Raw genomic sequence first — 12148 nt, forward strand, 5'->3', positions numbered from 1 at the left:
TACGCAGCCACCCAAGCCCACCCACCACCCTCCCTTCCAGCACCCTCAGTCTGTTCCCTGAGATTGAGTCTTTTATAGTTTGCTGCCATTCCCTTCTTGATCTATCACTGTGATTAAACATGCCCAGAAGGTGAGAAAAGAAAAAAAAGAAAAATCCAAAGATGATTGTCCTATGTGCGAGAATTCTTTATTCTTGTGCTAGTCTAGTTCACTTAACCCAAACAAAATATATCATCAATGCAACTTTGCCTTAGCCAGGTACCAAGCACACCCAGAGTCTCTATATTATGGTGAGAGTGGAGGTATTTGTGTGCAGATTGGGGTTGGGGAGGGGGAAGAAGGGAATTGAAATAGAAAGCAATAGTGGTTATAGTTGAATTTAATATAGCTTAGTTTTAGAAAGTGTACAAACATATGATCATGTGAAAATATTACTAGGATCTTTCCAGGAATTTGAAATAGGCCTGTTCAAGACATACATAAAGCAACTGCATGCTAAATCTTCTGTCCACTGCAGAAGTAAAATGAATAGCTTTAAAAACAAAGGTACTTCTTATTGAAATCCCCCATGCCAACATGGCAAAAGTCAGAATTTCTCGTAGAACTTCTGTAGGTAGAGTTCAAGATCATTTGAGATTCCATTTGCAACTAGTTTAATCTACTTGTTATATTATTAGTAGTTATGCATTAATGTCAATAATATTAGTGCTGTTAATACCATTACTATAATACTACAATAATATAACAACATTGTTAATATTATTGTTTAGAGTATGCTAATAATATTAATATTATTAGTGTCATTCTCACACAGGAATTTGTTGCAAAAGAATAGTTCTGGAACAAACTATGCTACCAAACTGCAAGTATTTTCTCCTGCAAATCAGGATTAATAGGGATTTTATCTCAAATATCCTGACTGTAGGAGTTCAGAGAGGTGTTTTCCAGACCATCCTCAGTACTATGTGGGCTGCAGTATCATCTCAAAAAAATTTATATATATATATATGTATATATATATGAATGACAATGTGTTTAAATGAGCATGGTTACATATACTACAACCTGAAATCCCCTCTAAGAAAAGTGAAATGGGGCGCCTGGGTGGCTCAGTGGGTTAAGCCATTGCCTTCGGCTCAGGTCATGATCTCAGGGTCCTGGGATCGAGTCCCACATCGGGCTCTCTACTCAGCAGGGAGCCTGCTTCCTCCTCTCTCTCTCTCTGCCTGCCTCTCTGCCTACTTGTGATCTCTCTCTGTCAAATAAATAAATAAAATCTTTAAAAAAAAATTAAAAAAAAAAAAAGAAAAGTGAAATGGTTGTATGGAAAGTGTTATAGCATACTAGAAACAGCAGACATTGGAACCAGGGAAGCATTAATTCATATTCCATTGTGAATTAAAAATTTTCACTATACTAGTTCTAAGAAGTGGCTCTTGGCAAAATAAAGAAAATAATGCCACCTTATAACCTTATTGAGAGGGAGGACTAAAAAGATAATGCTTGTAAAGACTTAGCTCAATGTCACAGAACAGAAGATAATAAATGTACCTTCCCTTTGCTGTTCTCACATTAACAGATAAAACTAGTTAACATTATCTTTCTAATACAGAAATAATTTAAATGTATGGTAACTGAAGATTTTATTTCATTCAGTCTTTAATGATTTCTTATTCTTTCATTAACTTGAAAAAAAAAGCAATAATACAAAACACCATGCTGTTTTAAACTAAAGTAAACAAAACTGCGGATATCAAAAGGGAAAGATTTTTCTGACGTACTGTGAATTAAGTTGTTACCCAGGCAGTGGTGAATTTGCATTCAGAAAATAGCATTTTGAAAAACTCAAAGCTAATCCTTAGGAGAGAAAATCAGTGATATATTGTAGACATAGCTATGCAGTTATCATTCATATGAGACAGGAAACCATGTGGAAGAAGTAAGGTAAACACTAGTTCAATAGCCAAATCTTGGAAATAAAATGTGCTAATGGAAATGACACCTATGGGAGTTAATGAAACACTAGAACACCTTTATTGTGGAAAACTCTAGAAAAGAAATAGAAGTGAATATCACACGTTTAATGTCAAAATGTAATTTTCAAAGTAGTCAGCAAATCACATACTTGAATTTTGTCCTAAAATTTTGACAAAAACACTAATCAGAAAATTCTCAGAAAAAAAATTAACACAGTCCTTATCAGTATGTAGACTTTTCTTCTGAAAAAAGGAGATCCCACATAAGCCCAACTGAAACATATTAGCAGATTTTTTTTTAACTTCAATAATTAATACTGATTGAGAATAATTTTTATGGTGGACTTTTGAAAGCTGGTCAAGAGATATCCTCAAACACCATGTAGTTTCCCCAAAAAACTATTGAGGGGAACATTTACTGATATCTTACAAACTTTCTTGTTTGTCTATGTGTAGATCAAGAAAAATGACAGGTTTGTTTAGGATATTATTTCGAACCACTGTAGAATTTTAAATTTCATTGTTTTAAACAAAAAATGTTTTCTGCCTAAACATTACCACTTTCTTAGACTTCTTAACTTTTCCCTTATTTCAGTTATCAGTAGTAGGAGGGAATTGACATTTTTTCACATTTTTTAATTAAAAAAATTATTTTAGAGAGAACACACCCAGGAGCTGGGGGGAGGGGCAGAGAAAGAGGGAGACAGACTCTTAAGCAGTGCACGGAGCATGATGGCAGGGCTTGATCTCACAACCCTGGGATCATGACCTGAGCCAAGATCAAGAGTTGGATGCTTACCCAACTGAGCCTACCAGGTGCTCTGACATTTGTTTTTTAAAGATTCTATTTATTTATTTATTTATTTGACAGAGAGATAGCACAAGTAGGTAGAGTGGCAAGCAGAGGAAAAGGGAGAAGCTGGCTCTCTGTGGAGTGGGGAGTCCAATGCGGGACTTGACCCTGGACCCTGGGATCATGACCTGAGCTAAAGGCAGATGCTTAACCCACTGAGCCACCCAGGTGGCCCATTTTTTTTTTTTTTTAAACACAAGGGCACATGTTTTATACGAAGAGCAAATGTTTTTAGTTAACCAATTTTTCCACAAATGTTAGTGCATATGGAACAAAGAGAAATGCATGGCCCAAGTAAGATCCATGCATAGGTGATTTTTGGGTTAATATTGCAGCCAAGGGTCTGTATAATACATAAGATTTAAATTGAACTTTACCTCAGTTCTACGTGACTGGATATCCTGGGACTTTAAGTTTTCTTTGAAGGAGGTAAAATCATAAATAATATACCACTATTTACTTTTGATTTAGTGGCAACATACTGGTAGAATTCAGTGGAATAAGGATCAGCACATTTGCAAATTTAGAATCTAAGTATTTATTTGTACTTGTCAAAGTTCCCTAAGAAGCCAACAAATTATATACAGTTGTTATTGTGTTTTGTTTTCATACACATTAGAGCACCCTTTTATTATGTTTTTCTCAAATTGTTTAAAGAAAGCATGTTATCCCCAATTTGAAATAGAACATTATTACAGAATGTAAAGGGGGCTATGATTTAACCTGCAGTATCCCTCCAATGTGCTAGCTCCTCCGCTTTGGCAATCTAAACATAAGACTCTTTTTCTTTAGACATATGATTCTGAGATGGCCATATCCTTTATTTATTTTTATTTTCCATTTTATTTTATTATATAGTTAATTTAATTTAATTATTTAATTTATTTTTTGAAGATGAAAATTGACACTTGGCCATACCCTTTACAGATAAGCTTTCTGCTAAGGCAACTGTTGCCTCATTTCAATGTCTTCATTATTGCATCTAGTGGATGTATTCCTGCTGTCACGGTGCTTGTTTCCATTTTATCTATTGAATAATAATGAATTGCAAAACAGTTTACCAAGTTAAAATTGATTAGAAAGTAATTTCTCCATTTCTTTTATACTCTTAAGACAGTAGGATACTAATTAATCTTGATATAATTTGCAGTTGGCTTTGCTGCCAGAATATTAAAATTATCAAATACTCAGAATTCAGTATACAACTGTGAAGATTTCTATAGCAGTCTATATGGCATATATTTGTATTGATTATAATAATATAGGATATCTCTAAGGGGTACAATTAATTATGGTACTCCTATATCTGTTCTGAGATGGATCATACAGTTTGAAGTTACAAAGAAATGATGACTATGAATATCTCTGATTTCCAAAGATTCAGATTTTGCTGAGGGTTCAGTAAGCTAATGTCAAAACGTAGTTCCCCTTTTCTCTTCATTCCAGTTGGGCTTTTGCTTCCATTACTCAGTCAGAAGTGCTCCTAGCATCAGCATCAACATCAGTGACTTTCATATTGTTAAATCCAGTGTTGTATGCAGTCTTCCTTACTTAGCAGAAACATTTGGCAGAGTTGGTTATTCCCAACTTCAAGTGAAAGTGACCCAGGTCTCAGTTCATGAGTCTCTCATCCCCACCTCCCTCTCCTTCTCCCTCCCATGACCTCTCTTGTTTCTCTATTTACATGTACCCCCTTGCTGATTTTTTTTAAGATTTTATTTATTTATTTGACAGAGAGATATCACAAGTAGGCAGAGAGGCAGGCAGAGAGAGAGAGGAGGAAGCAGGCTCCCCACTGAGCAGAGAGCCCGACGTGGGGCTTGATCCCAAGACCCTGGGATCATGACCTGAGCCAAAGGCAGAGGCTTTAACCCACTGAGCCACCCAGGTGCCCCGCCTTGCTGATTTTATGTAATCTCGTGGTTGTACATACCAATTATGTGTAGGTGATTTTCAAATTCATGTTTCTAATCCAGATTATTCCCTTGAAATGCAAACGTCTATATCCAACTGACCAGTTAAAATCTTCAGCATCATGTATAATAGATATAGATATAATAGATATAATAGAATATAATAGATATAGAATATAATAGATATAATAGAAATATGACACTTAATATTGCTAACTTCTGTTTATTTATTTGAGAGAGAGAGAGAGAAAATGCACAAGCAGGGGAGGGGCAGAGGAAGAGGGAGACATGGGGCTTAATCTTAGGACCCCGGCATCCTAACCTGAGCCAAAGACAGATGCTTAACTGACTGGGACACCCAGGTGCCCCATGAGCTTTCTCTTAAAGCCCTTTCTTCTTATAGCCATCTCCACTGCTAGCAAATCCAATCTTTTCATTTGGGGGGAGGGCAAAAACTTAGATTCCGTGATTCCTGTCTTTTACTCACTCAGAAGAGTCTGACCTCTTCTCTGTACCTGACTCTTGTCTTGATCTGAGCAACCATCATCTCCTCCTTGGATCACTGTGCTGTTTCTGCCCTGTTATCCTACAATCTGTTCTCAACACATAAGCAAGAATCATTGTCTGAAATAAAGTTAGATTTCATGCTAATTTCATGCTTGGTGTCATGCAGTGGCTCACATTTTACTCAGTGTAAAAGTGAAAATGTTTATTGTGGTCTGCAAGACTTCCCATAATCTTATCTTTGCTGCCTCTCAGTATAGCTGTTTTCAACTGGGGCTGATGTTACCCCTCCAGGGATATCTGGCATTTTCTAATGATCACTGCTGAGAATGGAGGGGGCGCACTACTGTTTTCTAGTGGTTGGAAAACAGGGATGTTGCTAAATATCTTAAAATTGCAAGATAGCCTTTGGGCTATTCATGTACAAAGAAATATTCATCTAAAATAGCATCGAAACACCGAGATTTAGAACCTCATTTCCAAATGTTCTTCTCTTCCCTTAACTCCAAAACTCGCATTCTTTTTTTTTTTTTTAAGTATTTATTTATTTGAAAGAGAGAAAATGAGAGAAAGAGCACAAGAAGGAGAGGGTCAGAGGGAGAAGCAGACACCCTTCTGAGCAGGGAGCCTGATGCAGGACTTGATCCTGGAACTCCAGGATCTTAACCTGAGCCAAAGGCAGTCACTTAACCAACTGAGCCACCTATGCACCCCTACCACTGGCATTCTTTTTGACTTTTGGAAACACAAGGCTGTGGAGACCTCACATTCTGGAATATTTGCCTCCGGAAAATTTACATGGTATGCTCCTTTACTTCTTCCCATTTCTGTTCCAACGTGTGCCTCACTGAGATCCTTTCTGATCACTTGATACAAACTACAATGCCCTGACACTCCTTCTTCCCTAAACAGTTTATACAGGACTCATTACCCTCTGATATTCTCTGAATTGTATTTTTTATTGTCTGTTTCTCCTCCTCAGGAGGTAAACTCCGATTGCTAAGTGTTTTATCTGTTTTGTTTACTGCTTTTACCTCTAAAGCAGTGGCTGGCATATAGAAGAAGACTTCATAAATATTTGTAGAAATATCATAGCATAATAAAATAAAGTGGAAGACATCGGCAGGGTCTTCTGATAACATGAAAGGTGAACACTGAATCCCCACATTGGCTGAACTAGTCTGGGACTAGAAGGATGTCTGAGCTGTTTGGTGAAAAGTGTGGTGCTTGCCTCTTGTGTATTTCAGAGAGAGGGCACAGCATGCTCAGAGGCTATGGAGTTAGAGGAAGTGTGTCCTCTTGGAGAAATGACAGGCATAAAGGCTCAGAGGGTAGACAGTGAAATAATGACAAGACATAATGACTGTGGAAGAGATCGAGAGGGGGAGTGAAGCAGTCAAAGGAACATGCCTGGCATCCTGAACTACTAATAATCTGGGCATTCTTTGCATGCAGTAGAAATAAAAGAATCAGCCAAGCAAACATTTTAAGCCGAGGGATAACCTCATCACATCTGATGTTCCAAGCAGTCAGAATTGCTGTGATGTGGAAGCTGAGCCAGAGAAGAGGCCGCTCTAATAATTAGGAGAAGTGATCATGTTTTTAAATATTTTATTTCTATACAAATTCACATTTTAAAAGTATTCTAAAATGGGGCACCTGGGTGGCTCAGTCACTTAACCATCTGTCTTCAGCTCAGGTCATGATCTCAGGGTCCTGGGATGGGCTCCCTGCTCAGCTGGGGTCTGCTTCTCCCTCTCCCTCTGTGCTCTCTCTCTCTCAAGTAAATAAAATCTTAAAAAAAAAAAGTTTTTAAAAATAGACCTATAGTACTTTTATTAAGAAAATAGAGTGCTTTAGATTTAAACAATGCGTACATTTAAGTTTAAAAAGTTCCTAGAAAAAAGGAAAATATGTAAATGGTGCTACATAACTAAATACCTTGGTGGAATAATACTAAAATAAATTTTCTTTGAAATCAGGTATTCTCATTAGCTAGCAGTTCAGTGAAAGTCAAGGCTTACAGCATTTCTTGAGGGCTGAGTTTCCTCACGTCACGTTCGCGTTCCTTGGTTTGCTTGCTGACTGATGCGTATGTGTATAAGTTTGCGTGTGAGACAAGAGAGTCAGACAAAGGGAAAGCAAGTAAGAGGGGATATTGGCTTGAAATTAAAGTGATTTTCCTCCTGTTCTTACTTCATTGGCTCTGATGCTGGTAACCCTTTGGTGTTTAAAAAAAATAAATAAACTCACCATTCTGTGCTATCAGGGAGGAGTCCATATGGTGTTGTCCTGGATTCCCATGGTAACTTAAAGGGAAACTTTTAACGTCCAGAGCCTTGGATGTCCTGCAAATAATTAAGAAGAACATCTTCAAATTCCTTGCATTTAGATTTAGATTTAGAATCCATTTAGAAGATACCTACTTTGACCTCCAAATGGAAAAGTACATATACAAGGGGAAAAACGATGGCATCTACGTCATATACCTGAAGAGAACCTGGGAGAAACTTCTGCTGGGAACTTGCATATTGTGGTCATTGAAAACCCAGCTGAGGTCAGGGTCCTCTGCTTCAACAACACTGGCCAGTGAGCTGTGCTGCAGTTGGCTGCTGCATGGTGGCCACTCCTAGTTCTGGAACCTTCACTAACCAGATCCAGGCAGCCTTCTGGGAGGCAAGACTTCCTGGGGTTACTGATCCCAGAGCTGACCACCAGCCTCTCACCCAGACGTTGTATGTTAGCCTGCCTGTCATTGCTCTGGGTAATACAGATTCTCCTCTGTGCAGCAAGGAGGGAGGGAGCTCAGTAGCCCCAGAATTTTTGCACATGCACACTCCAGCTCTTCCCCAGCATCCAGAGGTCACACCTACTTCTGTGAACTGAAAAGGAAGAGCCAGCCCCTGCTGAAAAGGCTGTGATCAAGGAAAAATTTTAGGGTGGATGGGTTGAGCCAGTTCTTGAGGTTATTGTAAATCAGCCTGAAGGTGATGATTGCCTAAAGGTGGGCTGTTCCCTCTGTGCCTCTACGCCAGTGCCCTGCCCAGCACTGTCTGCAGATCCCACTGCTCACACCCTGGAGGGGGAGGAATGGCTTCGGACAGTCTTAAGCTGCTCTTCCACAGACTTTTCAACAAAGAATGGAAATGAATTAGCGGAAAATAAACTTTCTAAAACACACACACACACACACACACACTCCAGCAATATAAGCCCCCTAGCAATTTTTGGTAGTCTGTATGAATTGCTACAGCAATTTCTCTTTCCCAAACTCCCTGTTTATCAGGCCACTTCTTTGTGAACTATGTTTTAGTTGTTAAATCATTTGGATTAGAAAAAAGTCTCACTCAACATTGGGGTTTAGAGTTTTAGTCATAGCATTTATTAATACATGAAGTGGTTGCCTGTATTTATTTGTTTTATTGCTTGTTAGTTAGGTTTTGGCTCATCTGTCTCCCTTTTTAGAATAAAAGCTGCTTTTAGTCTTTGTCTTACTCTTGCATGTAGAGCTCCTCCTACAAGTGCCTGGTGAGTGAGTAAGTTTTGGCTGACTGAATTATTATTTTGATGTTGGAAAATTGCCTTTGAAAATATATTTTGTTTTAAAACAAAGCTATGAGTTTATTATTTGGGCCTCCAAGTGTGGAAAAGTCATAGTAACTCTCAGAAAAGAGATTCCTCAAGGAAAATGGATTAAGGCAGTGCTTTCTCCTTATGTGTGGAAGCTTAGGAAGCATTTTCAGGGTTTCAACTACTGTATTTGACAAACTCTGTGAATAATCTTCACCCATTAAGCAAACCTGGTAACCACTGTAGCCCAGTGGGCTCATCTATAAAATAAAGGGATTGAAGCAGATGATCGTTCTGCTCTAAAATTCTACGCTTGTAGGATCAGATGGACAATGATCTGAGTTTGCAATCATATATGTATGTTCTAGTTCAAATATTCTTTTTAGGTCTATGCCTTTGGGCCCAGTGTTTACATTTTGAGGGTCTTTAATTTCCGCATATAAGCTGTGAGAGGGTTTTTTTTAATTTATTTTTTAATTTTTTATTTTTTATAAACATATATTTTTATCCCCAGGGGTACAGGTCTGTGAATCGCCAGGTTACACACTTCACAGCACTCACCAAATCACATATCCTCCCCAATGTCCATAACCCCACCCCCCTTCTCCCAACCCCCCCCCCCCCCCCAGCAACCCTCAGTTTGTTTTGTGAGATTAAGAGTCATTTATGGTTTGTCTCCCTCCCAGACCCATCTTGTTTCATTTATTCTTCTCCTACCCACTTAAGCCCCTCATGTTGCATCACCACTTCCTCATATCAGGGAGATCATATGGTAGTAGTCTTTCTCTGCTTGACTTATTTCGCTAAGCATGATACGCTCTAGTTCCATCCATGTTGTTGCAAATGGCAAGATTTCATTTCTTTTGATGGCTGCATAGTATTCCATTGTGTATATATACCACATCTTCTTTATCCATTCTTCTGTTGATGGACATCTAGGTTCTTTCCATAGTTTGGCTATTGTGGACATTGCTGCTATAAACATTTGGGTGCACGTGCCCCTTTGGATCACTACATTTGTATCTTTAGGGTAAATACCCAGTAGTGCAATTGCTGGGTCATAGGGTAGTTCTATTTTCAACATTTTGAGGAACCGCCATGCTGTTTTCCAGAGTGGTTGCACCAGCTTGCATTCCCACCAACAGTGTAGGAGGGTTCCCCTTTCTCCGCATCCTCGCCAGCATCTGTCATTTCCTGACTTGTTGATTTTAGCCCTTCTGACTGGTGTGAGGTGATATCTCACTGTGGTTTTGATTTGTATTTCCCTGATGCCGAGTGATATGGAGCACTTTTTCATGTGTCTGTTGGCCATCTGGATGTCTTCTTTGCAGAAACGTCTGTTCATGTCCTCTGCCCATTTCTTGATTGGATTGTTTGTTCTTTGGGTGTTGAGTTTGTTAAGTTCTTTATAGATTTTGGACACTAGTCCTTTATCTGATATGTCGTTTGCAAATATCTTCTCCCATTCTGTCAGTTGTCTTTTGGTTTTGTTAACTGTTTCCTTTGCTGTGCAAAAGCTTTTGATCTTGATGAAATCCCAATAGTTCATTTTTGCCCATGTTTCCCTTGCCTTTGGCGATGTTCCTAGGAAGATGTTGCTGTGGCTGAGGTCAAAGAGGTTGCTGCCTGTGTTCTCCTCAAGGATTTTGATGGATTCCTTTCTCACATTGTGGTCCTTCATCCATTTTGAGTCTATTTTTCATGTGTGGTATAAGGAAATGGTCCAATTTCATTTTTCTGCATGTGGCTGTCCAATTTTCCCAACACCATTTGTTGAAGAGGCTATCTTTTTATTATTGGCCATTCTTTCCTGCTTTGTCGAAGATTAGTTGACCATAGAGTTGAGGGTCTATTTCTGGGCTCTCTATTCTGTTCCATTCATCTATGTGTCTGTTATTCTGCCAGTACCATGCTGTCTTGATGATGACAGCTTTGTAATAGAGCTTGAAGTCCGGAATTGTGATACCACCAACTTTGGCTTTCTTTTTCAATATCCCTTTGGCTATTCGAGGTCTTTTCTGGTTCCATATAAATTTTAGAATTATTTGTTCCATTTCTTTGAAAAAGATGGATGGTACTTTGATAGGAATTGCATTAAATGTGTAGATTGCTTTAGGTAGCATAGACATTTTCACAATATTTATTCTTCCAATCCAGGAGCATGGAACATTTTTCCATTTCTTTGTGTCTTCCTCAATTTCTTTCATGAGTACTTTATAGTTTTCTGAGTATAGATTCTTTGCCTCTTTGGTTAGGTTTATTCCTAGGTATCTTATGGTTTTGGGTGCAATTGTAAATGGGATTGACTCCTTAGTTTCTCTTTCTTCTGTCTTGTTGTTGGTGTAGAGAAATGCAACTGATTTCTGTGCATTGATTTTATATCCTGATACTTTACTGAATTCCTGTACAAGTTCTAGCAGTTTTGGGGTGGAGTCTTTAGGGTTTTCCACATATAGTATCATATCATCTGTGAAGAGTGATAATATGACTTCTTCTTTGCCAATTTGGATGCCTTTAATTTGCTTTTGTTGTCTGATTGCTGAGGCTAGGACTTCTAGTACTATGTTGAATAGCAGTGGTGATAATGGACATCCCTGCCGTGTTCCTGACCTTAGCGGAAAAGCTTTCAGTTTTTCTCCATTGAGAATGATATTTGCGGTGGGTTTTTCATAGATGGCTTTGATAATATTGAGGTATGTGCCCTCTATCCCTACACTTTGAAGAGTTTTGATCAGGAAGGGATGCTGTACTTTGTCAAATGCTTTTTCAGCATCTATTGAGAGTATCCTATGGTTCTTGTTCTTTCTTTTATTGATGTGTTGTATCACATTGACTGATTTGCGGATGTTGAACCAACCTTGCAGCCCTGGGATAAATCCCACTTGGTCGTGGTGAATAATCCTTTTAATGTACTGTTGAATCCTATTGGCTAGTATTTTGGTGAGAATTTTCGCATCTGTGTTCATCAAGGATATTGGTCTATAGCTCTCTTTTTTGATGGGATCCTTGTCTGGTTTTGGGATCAAGGTGATGTTGGCCTCATAAAATGAGTTTGGAAGTTTTCCTTCCATTTCTATTTTTCGGAACAGTTTTAGGAAAATAGGAACTAGTTCTTCTTTAAATATTTGGTAGTATTCCCCCGGGAAGCCATCTGGCCCTGGGCTTTTGTTTGTTTGGAGATTTTTAATGACTGTTTCAATCTCCTTACTGGTTATGGGTCTGTTCAGGCTTTCCTTTTCTTCCTGGTTCAGTTGTGGTAGTTGATATGTTTCTAGGAATGCATCCATTTCTTCCAGATTGTCAAATTTGTTGGCGTAGAGCTGCTCATAGTA

The sequence above is a fragment of the Neovison vison genome, chromosome 11 (genome assembly GCF_020171115.1).
Source record: "Neovison vison isolate M4711 chromosome 11, ASM_NN_V1, whole genome shotgun sequence".
NCBI lineage: Eukaryota > Metazoa > Chordata > Mammalia > Carnivora > Mustelidae > Neogale > Neogale vison.